Source organism: Coptis chinensis, chromosome 1 (assembly GCF_015680905.1).
Source record: "Coptis chinensis isolate HL-2020 chromosome 1, ASM1568090v1, whole genome shotgun sequence".
NCBI classification, from domain to species: Eukaryota; Viridiplantae; Streptophyta; class Magnoliopsida; order Ranunculales; family Ranunculaceae; genus Coptis; species Coptis chinensis.
This window is the reverse complement of record NC_141456.1, coordinates 35,111,177-35,134,445: the sequence shown is the minus strand read 5'-3', so window position 1 is coordinate 35,134,445 and position 23,269 is coordinate 35,111,177. Positions and strand designations below refer to the sequence as shown.

The 23,269-nt window shown below is 36.3% G+C and overlaps 1 long non-coding RNA gene across 1 annotated transcript; it reads right to left on the bottom strand.

Annotated features, from left to right (window-relative positions):
- Positions 1–18,624: 18,624 nt before the first annotated feature.
- On the bottom strand, positions 18,625–19,404 carry LOC147523681 (uncharacterized). The gene is made up of 3 exons (XR_015196745.1): positions 19,143–19,404; positions 18,924–19,058; positions 18,625–18,800 (listed from the first exon to the last, which is right to left on the bottom strand). It is a non-coding gene; the product is annotated as an uncharacterized LOC147523681 (long non-coding RNA).
- Positions 19,405–23,269: the final 3,865 nt, after the last annotated feature.

Below are 23,269 nucleotides of genomic sequence, written 5' to 3'. Positions count from 1 at the left end.
GAGTAAAATCCCCTTGAGACTTATTACGTGATTCACCGATTTATACTTTATACCCCTCTCCATTCTTTTCTTGTCTAGCAATCATACTCATTCTTTGATTTCTACCTGGAAAAAAAAGATAAAATAAAAAAAAATCATACACTGAGCTCTAACATGGGTGTTCTGTCCATCCTGTCTTGTAGACTTGCATTTTAACAGAAGGGAAAGCACATTGCTTGTTTGTTTATATCACAGCTCAGGAGAAAATTCGGGACATGGGATGCTGGTTCCTGCAGACATAATAGCCTTGTATTTTCTTGGCTTGGACTGTTGGAATGGCATTAGGGCAAACCATGTTGAGAATGCTGCATGTTTTACCATCTGGCCTTCCAAAAGTTTGTTAAAGTAAAAAATTGATGTGGCTTATGGTTATTTGAACGAAATTGGTTGGCTCACCCCACTATAATCATACTGTTTCAGATATTTCTCTTGTAGAGTTTCTTGTAGTCTAATGTCTGTGCAAAGGAATAATCATATTTGTGCTTTTTGGTTTGCTGAACTGTTCCTGTTTCATTTACTTCTCTAGGAGCAAGTGCTGTTTAGGGATTCTTCGCTTCGGCTTGCAGTCTGCCCATTGATTACGTTAAAAGTCAAATACAAAAGATGCAGTCAAATGCGACTGGAAAGTACCCTTACAGAGGCTCTTTGGACTTTGTCCTTAAAACATGGAAAGCAGGAGGAGCCTTAAAATTTTACACTGAATTTCATGTTTATTGTGTTAAGATTGCTCATTATGTCAAGGTAAGCTATTCCTCACAGTATTTAAAGGTCATATAGGATTCTTTGTTGCCAAAAGGATTTCTTTATGATATTCTCCTTTCTCAGGGAAAATTCATTCCGACTTAACATCGTCCCTATATCGCCAGTAAGTGCTTTTTCTTTTTTCTCTTCACATATGTCAAATTTGTTTTTCATTTATAGTTGTGGAAATTAAGATTATAGGATTTCATATTCAATTGTGGTGGACTATCAGTAGCATTTGCTTTTGTGACGCATCTTGGGATCGACCGCATGTCCTCCATCTTTAGCAGGTAATATGTTTATTTCTTTTATTCTAACCGCTTTTTCCTTGAGCTCGGTCTAACATCATGATGTTACTCGTGGTACGTAGTTTGAAAGGGCAATTCGAAATCTCTATGTGATTATCGCCCCGACCACTGAGCAAAATGATTCCTTTGTTCGTTCTTATTTCAAGTGAGTTGCCAATCACCCGTGATCAAACTGGTTTTACATGACAAAATTCTGTTTTGAGGAACTTGGATATGTTGGTTTGGTAAGGTATAGCATGGAGATTGGCGGGGCCAACATTTGTTCAATCCAAGACTTATCGATTCTGACTATTAGTCTGTAAAAACATGGGAAAAACAAATAGTGCTCCCAATAGTTCATGCAAATGCTCTAATGATTTCAATGCTTTTTTTTGTAATTTCCTTCAGCACACCCCCTGAATAACATCTCAATGGTTTTAAGCTCTTGAAACATAACTGACGTTTGAATACCTCCACCAAAGCAACAATGTCTAACATTTTTAAAATGGTGTCTAATTGCTTAACGATATCCGTATTCTCTTGCAGTTCTTGCCCCATCAGTATTAAGATTTAGACACCCATCAGCTGGTGCTTACATTTCGCTTTATTGAGCTTTACCATTAGTTGGTTTGATAGAACACCTAGTTGATGAAAAAATTGTCGCTTTTTCCGATTAATTGGTTTGTTATCTAGAGCTGTGTAAAGCTTAAACTTTGTCAAATCCTAGTTAGCCGAGAGAGTTATTATTTCGATATACGATACGGGTGCAGATTTTTGTTTTACTTTTAGATAAGTTCAGTTGGTTACAAATTGACTTTTCTGTTACCACTTTAGTTAGAGTATGTATTCAAGTATGTTATATTGCTTATAGATTTTCATTCATATGCTACCTTATTTGAGTTTGGATTGTGGCTTATTGTTAGTTTCTATAAATGCAGAATCGGCATCGAAATTTGGCTCAGGAATGTTTCTTCTTGTTCAAGTTGTTCTCTTGTTGGATTTCGTTCACGGATGGAACGACGCATGGGTTAAAAAAGATGAGCAATTCTGGTTAGTGGAGTTTCTTTATACTCTTGATATGTAAACCATAAAACGTTTTAATTCTGCTTGATTCTTAAGTTATTATGCTTTAATATTTGCATAGTGAAATGGACAGATTCCAAGTTTTTACTTCTATTTCATGTTTGCAATGTGATTTAAGTATTTATTCTAAATATTACATAAACGTTGATCTAAATACAGGTATGTCGTGTTGTTCGTCGTTTCGCTAGTGTGTTACATTGCAACCATTTGCTTCTAAAAATCAAATTCGGTTTTTTCAGTGTATTTGGGAAGAGACTCTAATTTCCCATCTAGTGGGAATCCTAATTAGCTCATCTAGTCAAGGTGTAATAATAGTTAACCCTATAAATTATACTCACTTCAAGCATACACTTTGAAAGATCATCTCTCCCTAGCTGATGGTTCGCCCAGCCAACCAGAGTAGCGTCCCTATTAAAGTCTCTACTCACGCATCTAAAAAGACTAAAATTATTGAAACTAAATACTGAATGGAGTTTTTAAGGGCTTCCAGTGCCCATTTACATCTTGGTTCATTAAAAGCCGTAATGACCTCCATGCACTCCCTCAAAAGCAAATTTTGTTCCTCCGAACTGTCCAGCTAGCTTTACTACCACTCTGGCTGCTTACGTTTCTACTTCTTCAGCATCCCTAACTCTAAACGTCCTAACTGCTGCCCCTACTCATTTGTCTCCACTGTTCCCTACTATGCTCCCAGCACCAGCCTATCCAGTTCCCATTGTTAAGGAAGCATCAAACCTGAAAAGGATGCATTCATTAGGAAATATTAGAAAAATGCTAGTTTCTGATCAAAACTTACAATGCAGTCAACAGTTTCGTACAAACTATAGGATTTGTCATTTGTGAAGCCATATAATAGGAATGGTGCAGATCTGTGGACATGGTTTGTAGTTCCCAAAATCCCAAGCATGTAAACATGTTGGAATTAGAGACTTTATTCCGCTTGATAAATAATTTATTAGGAAACTTGTATAGCAGGGCTTGAGACTCAACATCTTCTTTATCTCAATGACTCTGATTTTTGTGTTTGTTTTTGCATTAGTTGCTCTGCATCCAATTGTAAGTTGCTAGCTTTCAATTATTATCTCATTCCAGTTATTATATACATGTAAGATGGTGTCCCTTGATGTTTTTATTGTAAAGATAGCACATGCTCGTGGTGGTAACTATATAATTTGGAGGCTCTTAAATGAATCTTTATTACTAATTCTTCACCTAAAAATTCCCAAATGAAAACTTGTCTTTGCAGTTTTAAGCGGCGGGATGCTCTCTCTAAATTGAAGGTTGAGGTCAGTGGGTTAACCAAATTTTTCGTTTTTCTTACTATATAAGGAGTATCTAAAAAATGTGATATGTTGTTTCAAAAGAGGGAGCAATCAGTGGAGAGGATGGATGCATTTCTCAGAGTGGTCACTTCCATACCTGGGATTGACAAACATAATGCTAATGCGGTAATTTTGTTCTGCCATTATGTTTTACTGCTAAACTGAATAAGACTTTTATTGTACATGCATGTTTATAAGAGGCAACTGCATCTATGAGAGGAATGAATTTCTTATCTTTCATAGCTGACCTGTACCCCAATAGGGGACTCACTTATGAGTTATCCCCGATGAAGAAGCCATCCTTAGAATACTACGGCAAGTAACTCATCTCTTATATAAAAATTAAACTATATAAAAAAAAAATTGTTTAAAAAACATTTGACATACCTTTGTCTTCTTGTTCCAAATATAATGATTTGGGAAGTCAATATCGATTTTTTCTTGTTCAAGTATCATTGAATAATGTCGTAGTGGTGTATTGACCTACATTATTTCTTGCCAATTTTAATCATAATTTATAGACTAACTTAATTTTTTATTTGAAATACTTATACCACACGTCAATTTACCTCATCTGTCAATCCCTTGTAGTCTTCATAAGAAATAGTATTATGGTTTTTCTTGTAGTAACAGAGTCTATTTTGCTCAATTGTATTCCACGCATCAGTTAATGTTTCACTAATCATCATTCCAGCATTTATTGATCCGCAATTAGTTGCGTCCACATCTATGGTATCCATGTGGTGTACCTGCAGTATTTTAAATAATCTTAGTAGCTATTGATAGAACAATATAATTCAAACTAAGTTCTTAGATTTATTATACAATAATAATTATTAATTCACAAAAAAAAATAATAATTTCTTGGTACCTTTGCTTTGTAGCTCTGAGTTTTGTGATGGAGGATTATGTACTTATGAATGGTTGAGTTGTATTTATAGGTTTCCTTCGGCGTATTTTTGGCTTAGTGCAATACTTGTGTTGGACTTGTACTTTGATTAGAAGTTTTATTAATTAATACTTATCTAAATTAGATAGATATCAAAATTAGATATTTCACTTTGATTAGAAGTCTTATTAATTAATACTTATCTAAATTAGATAGATATCAAAATTAGAGATTATCAATCGGTAAAAGATAGATTTAACAATAAAAAAGCTACTTATTGACCTTCTTTCCTTTTCACCTAATTTACCTTCTTTCCTTTTCACCTAAATTCCTAAACTAACTAATTAAAATAGCATCTTTGTATATTAGAACTTTGATATTTTACCGATTGGCAGCAAGCAATGCAACTCTAGAAGGTAGTAATTAAGTTCAGGCAAATATTGTTTGAGCATTGTTTGGGTTATTTTTTGGATTATTTGATATGGAATATTTATATCATAATTTTCCAAGGTTTATGTGTGATAGATAACACATCTTTATTGTCAAAGATGTATGCTACTTATCATAATGGGATCCGAGTCTGAACTGCATTACCTTCATTCTATATAATGATCTGGACTCTGACATTATTATCAAAAAAGTGATGAATATATTATAATATCTTGATGATTAAGATAAAATCCTAATAAAAGAAAAACAATTATTCAACTACTGAGAATTATTTATTCCTCTCCAAAAGATTCTTCATTTGCTTGATACTCTGCTGTCCTCATCACTTTACTCTTCATTTTTTTAGCTTTCTTTGATGGTAGAATTTCTTCAGTAATTTCTTTGGAAATCTGCTGCTTCATTTTAACATAACAATATATTGGTTATTTATTTTCTTAAAAATAGTAAATAAAATATTCGGAAGAGGAATTGTAATAAAATTTGAACATACCTTTGCATTTTCTGTCATTGATTCAACATCTTTATTATCTTCAGATACCATATTTGTTATGGTAAATGATGGAAACTTTTCATGCATACTATATTTATTGAGTTTGACTTGAAATAACCAATGACTACCAGTATTTTTTTCAAGTTCTTTTCGAATGTCATCGAAATCTTGACCCTGCAAATTATATACTAAATAGTTAATAATAATTTAATATTGAAATAAAATTAAACGTGTTTATGCTTTACTTGCCTTTTTCTCTAAATCAAGAACTTTTGCAATTTGTACTTTCACAATATCTTCTGCTTTGTTACCAAAAGCTACGAAAGCAGTCATTTCAGTTTCATCCTCAACCCGTAGTTTTAAAAGGTATCTGTAAATTAAAACATTTAGAATATTTGTATCTTTTTTTTTTTTTTTTTTTTTGAAGCATTTAGAGGTTAGGCTGACCTCGACCTGCATTAAAGAAAAAGAAACTCATGTTCTCAAATACATTTTCCCTTGTGCGTCCTCCTTTACCATTTCTGATATTTCATAGTCTAAAGGAGGTAGGAAATACAAAATAGAATTCTCATGTTCCTTGCTTAGCTTTGAGAAGTAACCAGCAACTCGGTTTGATTCCCTGAACACATGTTTAAAATCCACCCATTCAAAGTGTAACTTCAAACAAGCAATAGCAGCCACTATGTTGAGGCAGTACCAAGGCGGCTCCTCTGCTCCAGTAATAGATCCTACTGCTCCCTTCGAGTCTGAGCATACACAAATCCTCCTCGCTCCTATCTGGATTGCTCCCTTCATTCCAGCTTCAATTGCTAGCAACTCTTGGGTGATAACCGATCTTTTAGTCGAGTTCCCTGTAAACACTAGTTTGACGGCACCGAATTCATCTCGAATAACACCACCATACCCATTCGTGATCACCTGAACCCGACCCATCCGTGTTGACCAAGAAATCCCCCGGTTGCGGCTTGGACCATTTGCACCACACCGAGTGCTTAACTGTGTATTGCACTTGGATACCGATCCCGCCCGGAAGTACCTTTGTTGCATCGTTCCGGTGCACTTCAGTCAACATGATTTGTAGATACGTCTTCATCTCTGACTTGATCTTTGCACCTACCTGTACTAAATATCTTTTTTATTAGACATTTGTTGGAAGACTTACCTTTTTTTTTGTCTTAAATATTTGGCTCCACAATATGTGCATGTATGTTCTGAACCAATATCAACGTGTTTTACAGTACATTTAACGCATAAGTTTTCAGAGTACCAGTTGGTCCCTAACAACTTAACAAATTTTCCTCTGCATGTGAAGACCTTTCCCTGTAAAAAGTCATAGATTACAAAACTAACTATATAAATCATATGATATTAAAAATATATGAAAGATAATGTAATAGTAAATGGCTAACCTGATTTGTTGGTTCCATCCCATATCTTATGAGTTCTTCTATTGTTATCCTGTCCTTGCTCATTTTTTCCTCTAATGAAATTGGTTTTTCGTTGTTTGTTTCTTCTATTCCAATTTTTTTATCAGGGTCTTCAAATCTTCACAATTGAAAAAGAGAATCATTATAGAAAATATGAATAATTGAAAATTTTGTAAATAAAACTGATCATAAATTACCTTTTTCTCATTTCATGAACATATTTTAAATCCAAATTTATGTAAAGCTTTGTTGCTGATGAGACACACACTTGGAATTGCACTATTAAATAGGAAATAGTTTAGTATGATAAGAATTATTTTGGAAACTAATACAAAGATGATGTTAAAGCTTAAACTTACTTCCAATCTTTTTTTGAGAAATAGGGATGTCGGAATGACAATAACATTTTCTTCCTTATTGCTTATATTAGCAATTGTATCGGACATTTCTCCCCATAAAGCCACGGTCTTCTCATAACCCCTGTAAATTATCCCAAATTGTCAAATACAATTTAATAATAGAAGAAAAAATTGCGTACTTCTGAATTAATGTTTACCTTTCGTCTACCAAAGTAATTTCTCTGAAACCTTGTGGTTTTTTATTACCAATTTTTTTCAAAATTGCTATTATATCTGTATTACAAATATTGTTAGATCATTCGAATATGCATTATTAAAATATACAAAAGATAATAAGTTTATAAAATACCTTTCAAGTCACATGCTGAGGCATCTTCTGTTGCAAGGAATTTTTCGAATCTAACAAAAGTGAACTTGTAATTTTCAATACTCTTGTCATCTTCATTGATAGGAGTTACTATAGTTGCTTTTGTAAACAAAATTTTGCAGTTAAATCGTACAGGACGGTAACTCTTGTCTTCTTTGTCCACTTCAAATTTCTCAAAAGTATAAATTTTTCCCTCTTCTAGTTTTTCTCTAAATTTGTCTTTTAGGCTGTCCTGTACCTTGGCATGGATTTGATCTCCCTATGATTACAAAATTAAATTATTAAGTAAAAAAAAGTGATTATTAATTAAATGTATATTTCTGACCTTTTCATCAATGAGAAGCATGTCTATTCCAAAAGTTTGTTTTCTGTTCAACGGATTAAAAGGGAACCACAATCTGCTGACACGTGCTTTCACTATACACTTGTCTGTTTTTTGGTTGAGCTCGGCAAGTCCTGTGTATTTATTTTCCATAGTGTAATGCCTACGAAACAATATTATAACATTGTGAGTTAGTTCCTTAACAAAAAACTATCAATATATATATTGATTGAGAAATTATTGCGTAATAAATCACAAATAGATACTTGGGCACCGCCATCTTGAAGTTTGATGACTGCCATAAGATTCACGTCAAGTTCAAAAAGGTATTATTATCGTTTAGTGCTTGTGCTAAAGAGTTAAACAGCTTGACCATAGGGAAAGGAGTGAAACTGGATTGAGATGCAGGGGCGCATCACCAGAAGAGATTGAGCTAATTATAGTTGAATCATCATCATGGGGCGAGGTATGGGAAGGCGGGGAGTAGGAGTTTACCCAAAGATGGTATCGAACCGACCGTGCCTTGCTTGCCACAGTCTTGTGATAAAACTCACCGCCTTAACTGCAATGGGATTGATGTGACTCCTTTTACGCTTGATGTACCTTCAAAGACTACATCTGATGTGCCACCCGGTATACAGTCAGTTCTAACACAGGGGTATTAAGGGAGGGAAAGATACTCTGCCATATCAAAAATATCAGAAATGCCAGCCGACTCTTTGAGTATTGCTCCTCTGGATGCTGATCCTTCTGGTCCCCCTATCATATAACAGGGGTAAGTGTTTGGATAAATACTGTAAGGGAACATCAAGTTCCTGCATGCTTTGCTCCCTTTGAGACCTTGACTCTGAACTTCAGATCCTTTCTTACAGTCGTTCATTAATCCTTTCATGAAACCACTATCTGAAAAGGGTGATCGTGAGGCATCCATTATACCTCATTGGCAGCAAGCAATGGCAAAAAAGTGATCAACGTTAGAGTGGACACAAGTTTCCAAATTGCGTCTCAACTGCATCAGTTACACAGTTGTAAACATTTTTCTGTTCATTGTTGAGACCGTTATAGTGTTTGATATGTTCGTTGTGCAACTCTAAGCAGTTGTAATCCAATTCTTCAGTAATCAATTTGTTACCATAAGATGCTTGTGAAGAAATTTTGAATTTAGGAAAACCTTCAATATCTGTAAGTGTTTTCCCCCTACGAACCATGATATTCTCAATCTCGCAAAGAGTATCATTCTTTATCTGGTCATCACTTAGCTAGAGACTTTGGTTGTGGTTGGTTTTTCTGTAACGAAACAAAATATCTTCACCAAGGCTTTTCTGATGATTTTCAAAAAGTATTTCTGGAGATGTAACCTCACACAGCAAGATTAAAGTGACAAAAAGCTCTCTTTAAAGATTTGGATTTGCCCACTCGCTTGCTTGCTTGCTGCATAGCATCATTCCATTCACTGTCGTCCTCTAGCAAACCGTATGCCTGTAATCCAAAAATGAAGGATTACATAATATAAAATGAAAAACTTGATATTAACAAATAAATTAACAGGACTTAAAGTAGACTCTTCAGGAATGCCACATTTCAGGCAGCAGAAAGCAAGTAATATTTCGCATGAAAACTGGGTGTTTTCCCAAAATGTATTTGGGGGTACGTTTGGTGCATGATAGAGTTACTTACTATATCATTTTGCTCATGTGCATGGATTTAAGGATGCCTGGCATGAAAGAGTACTATTATTATTCAAGGGGGTTAAGCTTCTTGAATCACGTGTTTCCATGTCCAATACATGTTCATCTTGCTTATACTACTTTGGCAAGAACGGAAGTATAAGTGGTTTTGGAGATGAGAGGAAACCATTTCTGGAGACACCTAGCAGAAATGCCAAAAAACCCTTCAATGGAAGACTATGGACTAATGTCCTCATTGCAATCAATGTCTTGTGAGTATAAAATATTTTGAAATCGGATTGTTGTACTTCTCCTATGAAAAAAATTGAAGTGCACTTGGCTTTAACTTGGGATGTCTAAAAAAAAAATTTGAGAATATTTCCTGCCTTACTTTCATTCAACCACACATGAATGAATAAATGGTGTATTCTCGGAAAACCTATATTATCCACAGGAATGTATTGAATCAAACAGGTCCTATGTGTTAATCCGGATAGTGGTATTGATATAAATTTTTTATTAAGTAATGATCATTTAGGTGTACCCTTTTATTTTACAGGCAAGAACAGTACCTTATTTGATGGTTTTCTTTGGTCAAAGCATATGTCGCACAACTTGCAAGCCATGGAAAGCTGGTGCTCTGGGGAGCTAAGGTTTGAATTAGAAAATTGGTTTGCATTTATGATTTCCTTTCTATGTACTCACTAAGATTCATAAGTATATTATGTATTTATGTCTACAGATTAACAGCCTCATTGACAAAGGACAGTTATGGAGGTTGGCCACTTCACTCTTTCTTCATGCAAATGTTGGGCACCTCATGATCTGGTATGAAGATTTCTTACAGTGTATTTTACATCTGCAATTGCAAGTAACAACTCATATACCTAATGTAATATACATTGTTCACCAATGTCCATACCTTGGACTACGGATGTAGACGGGCCAACTCATGGGATTGGACTTTCATAGGGTAAGGCCATGCCTATTAAAGTAAATGTGCCTGGATTGTTTACATCTGTAGCAGCAAGATCAAGTTCATATTCTGATCCAATATTTTCAAGAGTACAGGTTGCGCAGCAAGTTATTGGTTTTGCAAAGCACCTACAGTTGGTGCTTCATGGGCCATTTTTGGAGTGGTATGTAGTCTTGATTCAGTTTTGTTGCATAATTCATACTTTGTTTTATGAGAATAGGAGATATCATTAAGTACGATAGAATATATATTTTGTTGTCAAATGACATATAACTTTAATAATAATGTTAGACTTTTATTAGAATATAATAATGGTCGAGAGTGATATTGCTTAATATGTTACTTATTATATATCTTACTTACTATATCACAAAAAAGCTATTAGTAGTAGATGGACAATTGAAGTAGTTGAAAGATTACCTGACACGCTGCTTTAATTGTTGGATGTGGGGTTCCATTAACTGTACGAATATCTTCATAACTCCTAGGTCCTTTAACAATATTAAGCAACATTCTTAAGTAGAACCTTTCACCTGATGTAGGATGTGCGTAGTAAACTCGTCCGACTGATATTCCTCGTTTTTGTAGAGTCCACTTATTATACTTTTTTTTTCCAAACAAATTTAGTTGGGAAATAAACATACGTAAGTGTTCTAGCTAATTCATACTCTTCATTTGCCTTAAACCATTCTGTAAACTTTGTTTTGGACGCTTTTTCACGACGCACTACTACTTTTGGATCATCTTTCTCACTGTAGTATACAATATTCTGACCTTCAAGATGGAATGGCAACCGCCGACACTTTCGGATTTTTCATCTGTCAGATATCAAAATTTAAAAGCCTCCAAACTCCTTCAGAAGAAGAAAGAAATCGACAGTCTAAGAAGTTTGATATTTCATCAACATCCCTGACAATTTGTTCCTTATTGTTACTGTCAGTCACTACATTCTCAACAATCATTGTAGATGCTCTATCCTTTCCCTTGTTAATATACTTGAATAGGTACTTGATTGACCTTGCTTTGTTGCAGTTGTTCAACATTTATGTGGGCTTGGAACTTCACAATCAAGTCCACATTCAGGTGGAATGACCCATTTGTTATCAAGAATTATTCCGTCTTTTTGCAGTTCGACCATTGTCTCTCCTCATATATTTGTGGAAGTCATTTTCGATCAATCGTTGTCTCGCTACTGAGAATGGTTTGGATAGTGCCTAGAACATTTTTATTCCCATCATCAGTTTTTACCATGCAAGGAGAATCTAGTTTAGATGGCCACATGGACCATGAATCATGAATTCCACAACTGCATTATACTTAACTTTGTCACAGGTCGAGCAATTCGCGATATAACTCGTTGATTTTGGCGGGGTGGAAGGCTTTGCTGAGTTTTCCAAAAACAGCAAGATATGAGCATGGGGCAAGCCTCTCTTTTGGAACTCTATTGTGTAGAGAGCTGCAATTAATTGGAAGTTAGTAACAAATTTTCATACTTTAATAATATAATATTTACTAAAACTTAACAATAAATATAAAGACTTTCCAACAAATTGTTTACAGATGTTATGTAAAGAAGTTGCAAACTAACATAAGCAATGGAAATAAACTTAGAAATGGACCACTTCACCACTCTTTGATTGACTTTTCAAACTGAGTTTAGAAAGGGATAAAATGGAAGGAAACTATTACTGATGAGAATTAGGCTCGTTTTTTATGATAAAAGTAGTAGAGACATAATCATATAATTTCGTATATGTTGGCATATGTTTTTTCAGGTGAGTGAAATGAATGGGAAGGTGATTGGATTTAAACCTTTGTACGTGGCTGTGACTTAACGCAAAGAAGAGAGGAAGGCAAGGCTGCAGGTGGTGTATTTTACAAAGACTATATGTGTTTTGAATTTTAAACAAAATTTCTAAGCTAGCCTGATCATGGGTTCCTATTAGGTAGCTCTGAGAAACTGGCTTTTGTTTTAGACTGTCAATCTAGTGTAGGTACCGCATGTTCGATTAATGCCTAATGGAATCCCACTTGGAAGCAATGGCCACAAATGGGATCTTTTCCAGGATTTAGCTCCTTCAAAATGTATTCTCCCAAGCGGTTAGACCCTTAATGGCAATCAGTAATCCTTATGGCTTGAAATGGGCTTTCCTTTCCCGCAGAAATGTTGATCTTTGCTTTGATGCCAGATTTTATCTTGTCAATTGTGCATCCGTACTGCTTTTGCCGGTTAAAAAATCACCAGAACTTCAGTCCCCCATTAATTGTTCATCCATGGACATGTTAATGTTTATGCTCCCAGTACTTAAGTTCATGCATGATGTGTCCTGACACTCCTGTCACAATGTTGACCCAAGAATATGGATTATGTTACTACCTTGTCCCCATAAACTTCAACCACCATTAAGGCAAAATCAATTTAAGAAGTTGGTCGCTCAGTTCACATTTCATAACAGTTCTTAGTAAGTTACAGACACATAAAATAAACTGGTTTATTATGGCAAATTACATGGAAGAAGGATGCAGGAAAGGGGGTGGCAGCCAAAATGGTTTAGGAAGGACAATGTGAATGATTGCTATCGTTATGTAGGTGGATACTGGGAAGCAAGAGAAACAAAGAAATGGGATGATATTCCGGATATATTTGGGCAGAGTAATGATGCTTCTCCATGTGTAGATGAAAAGTAAGAAACCATTTGGCTTGGCACTCTAAAACTTGTTGTGTCTTAGTTGCTTCCCCTGGATTTTTGATCTGGTCAGTTAGTTGTACGTGAGCTCCCCACATGTAAGTTATCTTGAAGACATTCTATCAGTAGTAGTAATTATACTTGATGGTGCATTTCTAGATATTATCTCCTACCACGTGATATTTTGTTACTTTTGCTTTTTGCCTACACCGGCTTAGGGCTTCCAGCAACAACTGTTACCTGGGATTGCCCCTAACTATATAGCTCCATACCCTCATCAGAGACCAGCACAGCCTGGACATAGGATGGGTGCAAGGAGAAGTAGAACCTCCCACGGATGCAAAGAAAAAGTCGCGTTAGCTTTTGTTTTGATTATTTTATCTTTTTTCGTCTTTGTCGGGGTTGTCACAAACTTGTGTGGGGGTTATAGTGTTTTACTGTGACATTGAGAGTATTATATGAATTAGATTAAAAATTACCAAAGAATAAGTTATAAAAACAACTAAATTAGTAAATTACTTACCCGCCCAAGCTTTTCCGAACCTTTTACGTTTTTGCAAATCCGTCATAAGTTTATGCAGCTTGATCTCAAAAACTCTAGCGACAATTTCAGGGAAATCGATGTGTGTATATCCAGGAGCAATCTTGTCAATACATTTTTGAACTTCAGGCCATTTAGGATTGCAAGTAAAAGTTATGAATAGATCAGGAGATCCAGCCTATCGACAAATCGCAATAGCGTCTTGATAGTTTTGTAGCATATAATGTGGACCTCCGGTGAAAGAAGATGGTAGAACTATTCGCCTTCCAACAAAACCTGGTTTTGAATCTCCAGAAAGTGATGCATCAACTAATCCTTGATAAAGCTCAGCACGAATAATCTGCTGGTTATTTCTAACCCAATCAACTCTAATCTGTTCTACAGCACAATAAGAATCAACAATAAGTTGTTGTTTCAAGCGTCCACCAAGAACAATTGTTTTTCCTTCTTTTAGTCTCATTTGCAATCTGAAAGCGTAGAACTCCCTCATGCTTATGTTTGTCCTTTTCCCAACTCTGACATTATTCCGATAAGGGATATCAATCATGTATTGTTTCAAAGATGAGGAAACAAAAGAGGATATTGCATGGCCATGAAACTTGGGTGCAATTCATTTATTCTTTTCAGACCATATCCTTTTTTGTCCACCACAATATCACGGTAATTACTAAATTCACTCTCTTCCTCAACAATAAGTGCAGCAACTTCAGATGATGTCGGCATGTTATAAAGTCTCCCATCCTTTTGTCTTGTACTAATAAGCTTTATACTGAAATCGCCTATTTCAGACTCTTTAAACCTGTCCCTTGCCATTCTATAAGTCTCAGTAAGTTTGTTTGTATTGTTCAACATATCTATCAGGCCTTTCACAATATCTGGATCCAACTCTTCTTCAGACCTGTTTGTCAAAATTTTCTTACTAAGAGAGTTCATTCTGTTCACAACTTCATTATTAGTATCATATATGTAAAGTTGGGAAAACTTAGGGGGTAAACCTTCAGGTGGAAGCAAGGTGTCAATTTTGTGGTAGTTTTGCCCTTTTATCTTGTAGACGTAAGGACCATGACCATTGTTTATTGATTCTTGAACATCACCTCCTGTTGATGTGAAAGCAAACATGCTGTTATATACTCTGATATTTTTTATAAACTTTTTGGATCTGGAGCTAGAATTGCAGTCCATAAGCTCATTTAAAAAATCAGGTGTATCTTTCAAAAAAGGTAGCTGAACTTTCCCTCCACCACAACATATAGAGAACTTTGGATTTTTAGGATTTTTCGTTCGGTCATTCCTTTCTTCATACCAAACAATGGCATCACAATAAGGACACACTGATGTTGGTTCTCCAAAATCCAATGGTTGGAAACAACGCCCTTAATTAAAATGAATATTAAAAACTATAACTAATAGTATAAAAAATAAAATAATATTAAAAACTATAACTAATATAATACTTACTTTCATGCAAAACTTCACTTGCTTCTCATTGAAAACTGCAACTTCCATATGGTCATTTGTATCGTTTTCATCTTCTACTTCTAAATCATTCCCACTGATTTGAGAATCGTAGTCATCGTCACTTTCTCCAACACCGTCTGGTTGATATAAGTGATTTTTTTGGGAATAATGGTTGTCATCGCTTGTTTCACCATCACAATTAACATAACCATGAGTTTCAACTGGGTGGATTTCTCTATTACTCAATATACGTCTCCTTTTATATCGGATATTTTTTGCTTTTTCATTATTTGATGGCGGTCCATCCACTGTATAAGAATAAAACATGTTAAGTACAACTCAAAGCCAAGTAACAATGAAGAATGAAGAATGTCTTACCAAGTTCATTAGGAAAAGACGGTGAAGGAAAAAAACCATCAAGTTGATGTTTAGTGGATGTAGCATCTGTTGACAAAATTAAACAACATTGTAATTATAATGGAAGAAGATAGGATTTTTTGGTTACTTGTCCATTAATAATTAATCAAATATTTTTTTAAAGAAAAGACTTATACTTATTTGATTGCCATGAAACTTAGGTGCAATGAAGAATGTCTTACCAGGTTCATTAGGAAACGACTGGGAACTGTGTTTATCTTTTTTGTATTTGACTCGACGATTCCTGAACCAATTCTTTATATTATCTTCTGAAATTTGACCATGTATTGACAGTTCAGTTGTCAAGAGTTTGATTTCTTCTTTAGTATAATATGATTTTGTTTTATTAAATGCACTTTCAAGTATCTGAAGCTGCATCGCTGTTGCGGACCAACATTTCTCATAAAAAACTTCAACTTCAATACGGTCATCCACTGTATAAGAATAAAACATATTAAGTAAACAACTATAACTCAAGTAACAATTAACAATACAGAATGTCTTAACATCTGTTGACAAAATTATAATGGAAGACCTTCCATTGGTCCATTCTTTCTGGATCTCTCCCGTTTGTTATAAAACCACTTATTCACATTTGTTTCTGTAACCTCACTATGTTCTTTCAACTGATTTGTGATATCTTGGATTTGCAGCTTAGTAGGTTGATTGAAATGATTGAAGGTCTGCTCCAGTATTTGAATCTGCATCATTGTAGGACTCCAACGTTTTTTGGTCGTCATCTAACAAATTAAGGCATTGAAAAATTAAATTAGGGAAATTGTCAAGCAAGCTAAGACAGTGAGGAAAGAATTATATTTTATAAAATCGGCATGAGACAGTGATGTATATATAACCACACACGAAGTGTTTTTGTCTTAGAAGTCTAATATAATGGAAACTCTATTATATATGGAGATATATACACACACGAAGTGTTTTTGTCTTAGAAGTCTAATACAATGCGAACTCTATTATCTTGTTTTTGTCTTAAAATGATTGCTTTTGTTTGCCCGAATGTGCTGCCTTGAGGCATATCTAACTGATAATGATCTTTGCGTGCTTAAGCTATTTTGTTTTTCACACTTTGCTTGCCCATCAATTCTTTTGGAAACTATGTTGTTTGTCTCCCTTGAATCTTTATGTAGAATGTGCTGGGATATCTTGAGGTTATTTTAGCTTCATGGACCTGGGAGTATTCTCTTTGAGGGGTATTCATATGTGGTACTATGGTCCTTGCTCCGTTTCTCTGTTATGCTAGTGTGGAAGTTTTTATGCTGACTGTATAGTTGTGTGAAATTGGAAGAGTGGGATTAGAGGTACAGTTTATCTTTAGGTGGAATAGTGGTTTCATTGTGCTTGGCTATGTTATGTTGAGTCGATACTACTTTTGGGAGTGGGTGGTCGTGGCTGTGTTTTCAATTCCTAATTGTGTATACCTGTTTTTTCCTCTATTTAGGTTTTGTCTTGTAGAGGGTGTGATTGCGGTTTCTGGTTGTCCATTGTCTCTTTTGAAGTTGTTATTGTCGTTTCCCGACTTTCCTATCTATTGGTTTATGAATAATTTTTTTTCTTTGATGTTATGAAGTTTCATTGTCTTTGGCAGGATTCTCTTGAGAGCAGAAGTGAAGCTTGTAGAGACTTTAGTTACTTTTCATGTTGCAGTGCACCTAAGCAGCAGCACAGTGAGAGTCCAGTAAAGAAGCATAAAAGTACCACTACTCAGAAAAGGGACTCTTCCAAAAAGGTTATTGACATTAACCATGATGAGGATGATGAGAGTTCTGGTGGTTTAATTACTCATTCCCAATCTTACCATCCTGCTTCTTTACCAAACCCATCCGCTGGCTTTGTTTTGAACCCCAATGGAAAGGTTGTTTTGGTGTCGTCGAAGCGGAGACCTTCTGCAGGCAAGACCATAGCACATTGAACTTCTATAGGTGTGCGCATTTCCACAAAATTAATTTACTTGTCTTCTAAACTTGTTTCTCTGAATCTTGCAGCTTATATCCAATGATAAGTTTGTTAGTGTTGAGCACAGAGTGTTGGCGAATCATATAGGTCCAAGGGTATCTACGGCTTGTTTCTTCACAAATCTTGGTCCATTAACACAAACGTATAGGCCAATCAAAGAGTTATTATCGCAAGAGAATCCTGCAATCTATAGAGAAACTACATTGATAGACTTTGTTGCATACTACGATACAAAAGGACTTGTTGGTTCTGTAAAATGTGCACCAGCAAAAGGGATGCAACTAATATCAACATAGATAGAATGGCTTCCATTAGATCATACAAAGCTCTAAAGAGCATGTTTAAATCAAGGTCAGAGTGCAATAAATTACAAATAACTACTATTCAATTTTCCTTCCTTGCTAGGTGTTTTCCTTACATGGGCATGTCAACAATTGCTCTTCAAGTTGCATGAGAATGTAAGAGTTACCAAATGGTCTGACTCTACGAAGAACTACTTTCTTCTGAAGTTGTAGATCAATAGCTTTGGCCTTGACATGAGCTGTATCAAGAACTTATACATGAAGGTATACCTGGCATACCCTCGCTTGGTTCAGCTTAGAAACACTCTACACACTTTCAACGATAATCTCCTCGAACCCAAATGATTCCAATAAATGTGAGTTGCTGAAAGAGCCCGATTAACTTTCCATTTCCTTCTCCCTAACAGGAGCTTGATAACAGAAAAGAACTTCCCAATCGGTCACTTCTTCTCCATTCTAAAATCCAGCCTTATTGGCAGTGTACACATCCTTAACAATGACAAAAGCAATCCAAGCACCCTGTGCTCTAACTCAACGCAACGTGTTGGGAACTATATAATAGAGGGGACTGACACATCCACAAAGTTAACGTATCTGTCAATTTACTTGCTGACACGTAGCAACAAATCTCATTTCATTGACACATAGCATCTAACCTCCTAAGAGTCAGTAGTCCCCATTTAAAGCCCGAGATCTATAAAAAGCATAAATAACCTTTCGCATCCAAGTATCCAACATTCATTTTAATCCAGCTTATAAACTTTTTCCTTCCAAATTCAACCTCATTTTTTTTCACTCAGATTTCTTCACAATAAAAAAAAATCTATTGACGGAAGAATGGAACTCCAATAACTTTAATTTCTAGGTTCTCTTGCTTCCCTAAAAATCAATAAGAGATTTCCAGTTACAGCAAAGCCCAAAACCATAGCTCAGGCATCTTTTCATATCTTCAAAGTACTCCTGAGGGATTTTTGAAGGAGATGTCATTGTTGCCACACATTTGAACTGTTTTCAGAAAGCACTCAGTTAGAATTGGATTGAGTTCTTATTGGGCTTCATGCAAAAAAAAAAAAAAAAAAAAAAAAAAAAAAAAAAAAAAAAAAAAAAAACGCATCTAGAAATTCACACCTTATGCTGCTTGTATTTATCTCTTGTTGATGCCAGTGTGCTTCCTTTTCTATACAACTGCAAGTCATGAATCGCAAGGACACAGTCCTTCAGATCAGACGGTCTATAACCCGATTGGAGCTGCAGGGTCGCTTTCTGCAAAGTGTTGAATAACGTTACTCAGTATTCTTTTTAAACATAAACACTATTTTAAGTATCAAAGTAAAATTAACTACTTACCCAAGGGTGCATCTTTGGTAGAAGTGTAAAGTTGGTAAGAAAAATCATTGAGCTTGGCAATTCTATTGAGAAATCTCAACCTACATTAGAACAGGTATCAACTTTAACATCCAATGTCGTACCACTACAAGCTCTTGTATTGCGTGCTAATATCACCGACAAAAATTTGATCCCTCACCGAACCATCAGTGACTAACTCCCCATCTAGAAAATGAGCCACATCCTGGTGTGCTCTTTACTTGCCCACACAATTTGGTTCCTAGAATGTACATCACAAAATGGAGGTAATTGATATTTGTTCTAGCATACACCAAATTACAATGAATAAAATCAATCAAGCAGAAGAAACCAATTACAATCAAATAAAAGCATATACCGCTCCATCGGGATTTAGGAGCATCACCACATAAAGCCTAACATGACAACTTGAGATCTACAATGGGACTTAATCAACTAACCATAGATACAATTTCAATGATGATGGACAAACCTTAATTGTGTTTTACTTCCAAAGTCAGTTCTAATATCTATTCACATATGTAAGTTATGGGGAAGCATCTAGCATAGTATCTTCAAATCATGAATTCCTAACCAAATAACATCAATTCAAAATAACTTTGAATCAGGCTTCCACACAAAATAAATTAATTATATTACCAAGTACATAAATGACATATTAAGCAATTAATGCACAGCAAAAGGAAACAGAAAATACTTAACAAATTCCTTCTTGTCCAAGTCACTCATCTCCTTGAACCTTTTATCTACGACAATGGGACCCGAGTCTATTGTAACTTTATATGTGATTCCCATCTTTGTTTTCCCCATCAATTCTGCTGAAGCCCTTAATAGATCGAACCGGTCCAAGTAGGTTGACTCCCCAACTCTTGGTCGTTAAAGATTGGAATTTCAACCTCCAAGTTGGGTTGAGATGTGAGAGCGTGATGTCACACTACTCACCTCGCACATCCAACTGGTCCAAGTAGGTTGAATCCCCAACTCTTGGCCATCAAAGATTGGAACTTCAACCTCCAAGTTGGGTTGAGATGCGCGAGCGTGATGTTACACTACTTGCCCCGCACATCCAACCGGTCAAAGTAGGTTGAATCCCCAACTCTTGGTAAGTAAACCAAAAGACTAAACTTCCAAAACTTAAACTTTGTCTGGGCTTTATAAATTCTAAGAATCAAACTTCTTATTTAGTTTTCCGCCTAGCACATCCAACCGGTCCAAGTAGGTTGACTCCCCAACTCTTGGTCGTCAAAGATCGGAACTTCAACCTCCAAGTTGGGTTGATATGCGTGAGTGTGATGTTACACTACTCGCCTCGCACATCCAACCGGTCCAAGTAGGTTAACTCCCCAACTCTTGGTCGTCAAAGACTGGAACTTCAACCTCCAAGTTGGGTTGAGATCTTGCGCGAGCGTGATGTTACACTACTCGCCTCGCACATCCAACCGGTCCAAGTAGGTTGACTCCCCAACTCTTGGTCGTAAAAGATCGGAACTTCAACCTCCAAGTTGGGTTGAGATGCCCAAGCATAATGTTACACTACACGCCTCGCACATCCAACCGGTCCAAATAAGTTGAATCCCAAACTCTTGGTCGTCAAAGATTGGACCTTCAACCTCCAAGTTGGGTTGAGATTGATGTTACCTTCAACCTCGCACATCCAACCGGTCTAAGTAGGTTGAATCCCTAACTCTTGGTAGTCAAAGATTGGACCTTCAACCTCCAAGTTGGGTTGAGATGCGCGAGCGTGATGTTACACTACTCGCCTCGCACATCCAACCGGTCCAAGTAGGATGAATCCCCAACTCTTGGTAGGTAAACCAAGAGACTAAACTTCCAAAACTTCAACTTTGTCTGGGCTTTATACATTCTAAGAATCGAACTTCTTATTTAGTTTTCCTCATTCTGAACTTCTACAATTATATTGGTGTTCTACGTTGTTTATGAGAACAGAGGATATGAGGTAGGGGTGGGTGAGTTTAAAACTATGAAAGTGGTAAACATGAAAATTAACTACGCTTAACTAATTAACTAATAATTAATTATACAAAATACGTATAAGCTTGGAAAGTCTTCGTCAAAGAAAGATTGGAACATCAACCCCCAAGTTGGGTTGAGATGCGCAAGCGTGATGTTACACTACTCGCCTCCCACATCCAACCGGTCCAAGTAGGTTGACTCCCCAACTCTTCGTCGTCAAAGATTGGAAATTCAACCTCCAAGTTGGGTTGAGATGCATGAGCATGATGTTACACTACTCGCCTCGCACATTCAACCGGTCCAAGTAGGTTGAATCCCCAACTCTTGGTCGTCAAACAATAGTACTTCAACCTCCAAGTTGGGTTGAGATGCGCGAGCGTAATGTTACACTACTCGCCTCGCACATCCAACCGGTCCAAGTAGGTTGAATCCCCAACTCTTGGTCGTCAAAGATTGGAACTTCAACCTCCAAGTTGGGTTGAGATGCGCGAGCGTGATGTTACACTACTCGCCTCGCACATCCAACCGGTCCAAGTAGGTTGAATCCCCAACTCTTGGTAAGTAAACCAAAAGACTAAACTTCCAAAACTTAAACTTTGTCTGGGCTTTATACATTCTAAGAATTCTACAATTAGATTGGTGTCCTACGTTGTTTATGAAAACAGAGGATATGAGAGGAGGGGCGGGTGAGCTTAAAACTATGAAAGTGGTAAACATGAAAATTAACTATGTTTAGCTAATTAACTAATGATTAATTATACAAAATACGTATAAGCTTGGAAAGTGTTCGTAAAAGAAAGATTGGAACCCCCAAGTTGGGTTGAGATGCGCGAGCGTGATGTTACACTACTCGCCTCGCACATCCAACCGGTCCGAGTAGGTTGAATCCCAAACTCTTGGTCGTCAAAGATTGGAACTTCAACCTCAAAGTTGGGTTGTGATGCGCGAGCGTGATGTTACACTACTCTCCTCGCACATCCAACCGGTCCAAGTAGGTTGAATCCCCAACTCTTGGTAAGTAAACCAAAAGACTAAACTTCCAAAATTTAAACTTTGTCTTAGCCTTATACATTCTAAGAATCAAACTTCTTATTTAGTTTTCCTTATTCTGAACTTCTACAATTAGATTGGTGTCCTACGTTGTTTATGAGAACAGAGGATATGAGGGGAGGGGTGGGTGAACTTACATCAGGTATAAGCCTACAACAAAGCATCTCCTGTCCAAAGCATAAAAACTAACCTAAAGTGTTACGACATGAACTAAAAGCCATGGAGTACTTTGAAGAGTCATCACTAATTTTTTTCTAAAAAGAACCGTCAATTATCCGGTGAATTAGTAAATTTTCTCCCCTGAACAACTTTCCTGACCTTATCATGAAAACCCAAAATCCTTTGGTTAAAATAAACTTTTTGTGCAGCAGAACTATGACCTTAACATGTATATTTGAGGGTGCTAGACACTTCGAAAGAGTGACTTAATCAATTCAAAAACAATATGTAATCGGTTAATAATAAAACTACAAACTGGACCATGTCATGCTCAATTGAATCATATCATTTAAGATTGGGTTGAGATGCGTGAGCATGATGTTACACTACTCGCCTCGCACATCCAACCGGTCCAAGTAAGTTGAATCTCCAACTCTTGGTCGTCAAAGATTGGAACTTCAACCTCCAAGTTGGGTTGAGATGCGCGAGCGTGATGTTACACTACTCGCCTCGCACATCCAACCGGTCTAAGTAGGTTGAATCCCCAACTCTCGGTAAGTAAACCAAAAGACTAAACTTCCAAAACTTAAACTTTGTCTGCACTTTATATATTCTAAGAATTCTATAATTAGATTAGTGTCTTACGTTGTTTAATACGTATAAGCTTGGAAAGTGTTCGTCAAAGAAAGATTGGAACTTGAACCCTCAATTTGGGTTGAGATGCGCGAGCGTGATGTTAAACTACTCGCCTCGCACATCCAACCGGTCCAAGTAGGTTGACTCCCTAACTCTTGGTCGTCAAAGATTGGAACTTCAACCTCCAAGTTGGGTTGAGATGCGCGAGCGTGATGTTGCACTACTCTCCTCGCACATCCAACCGGTCCAAGTAGGTTGAATCCCCAACTATTGGTAAGTAAACCAAAAGA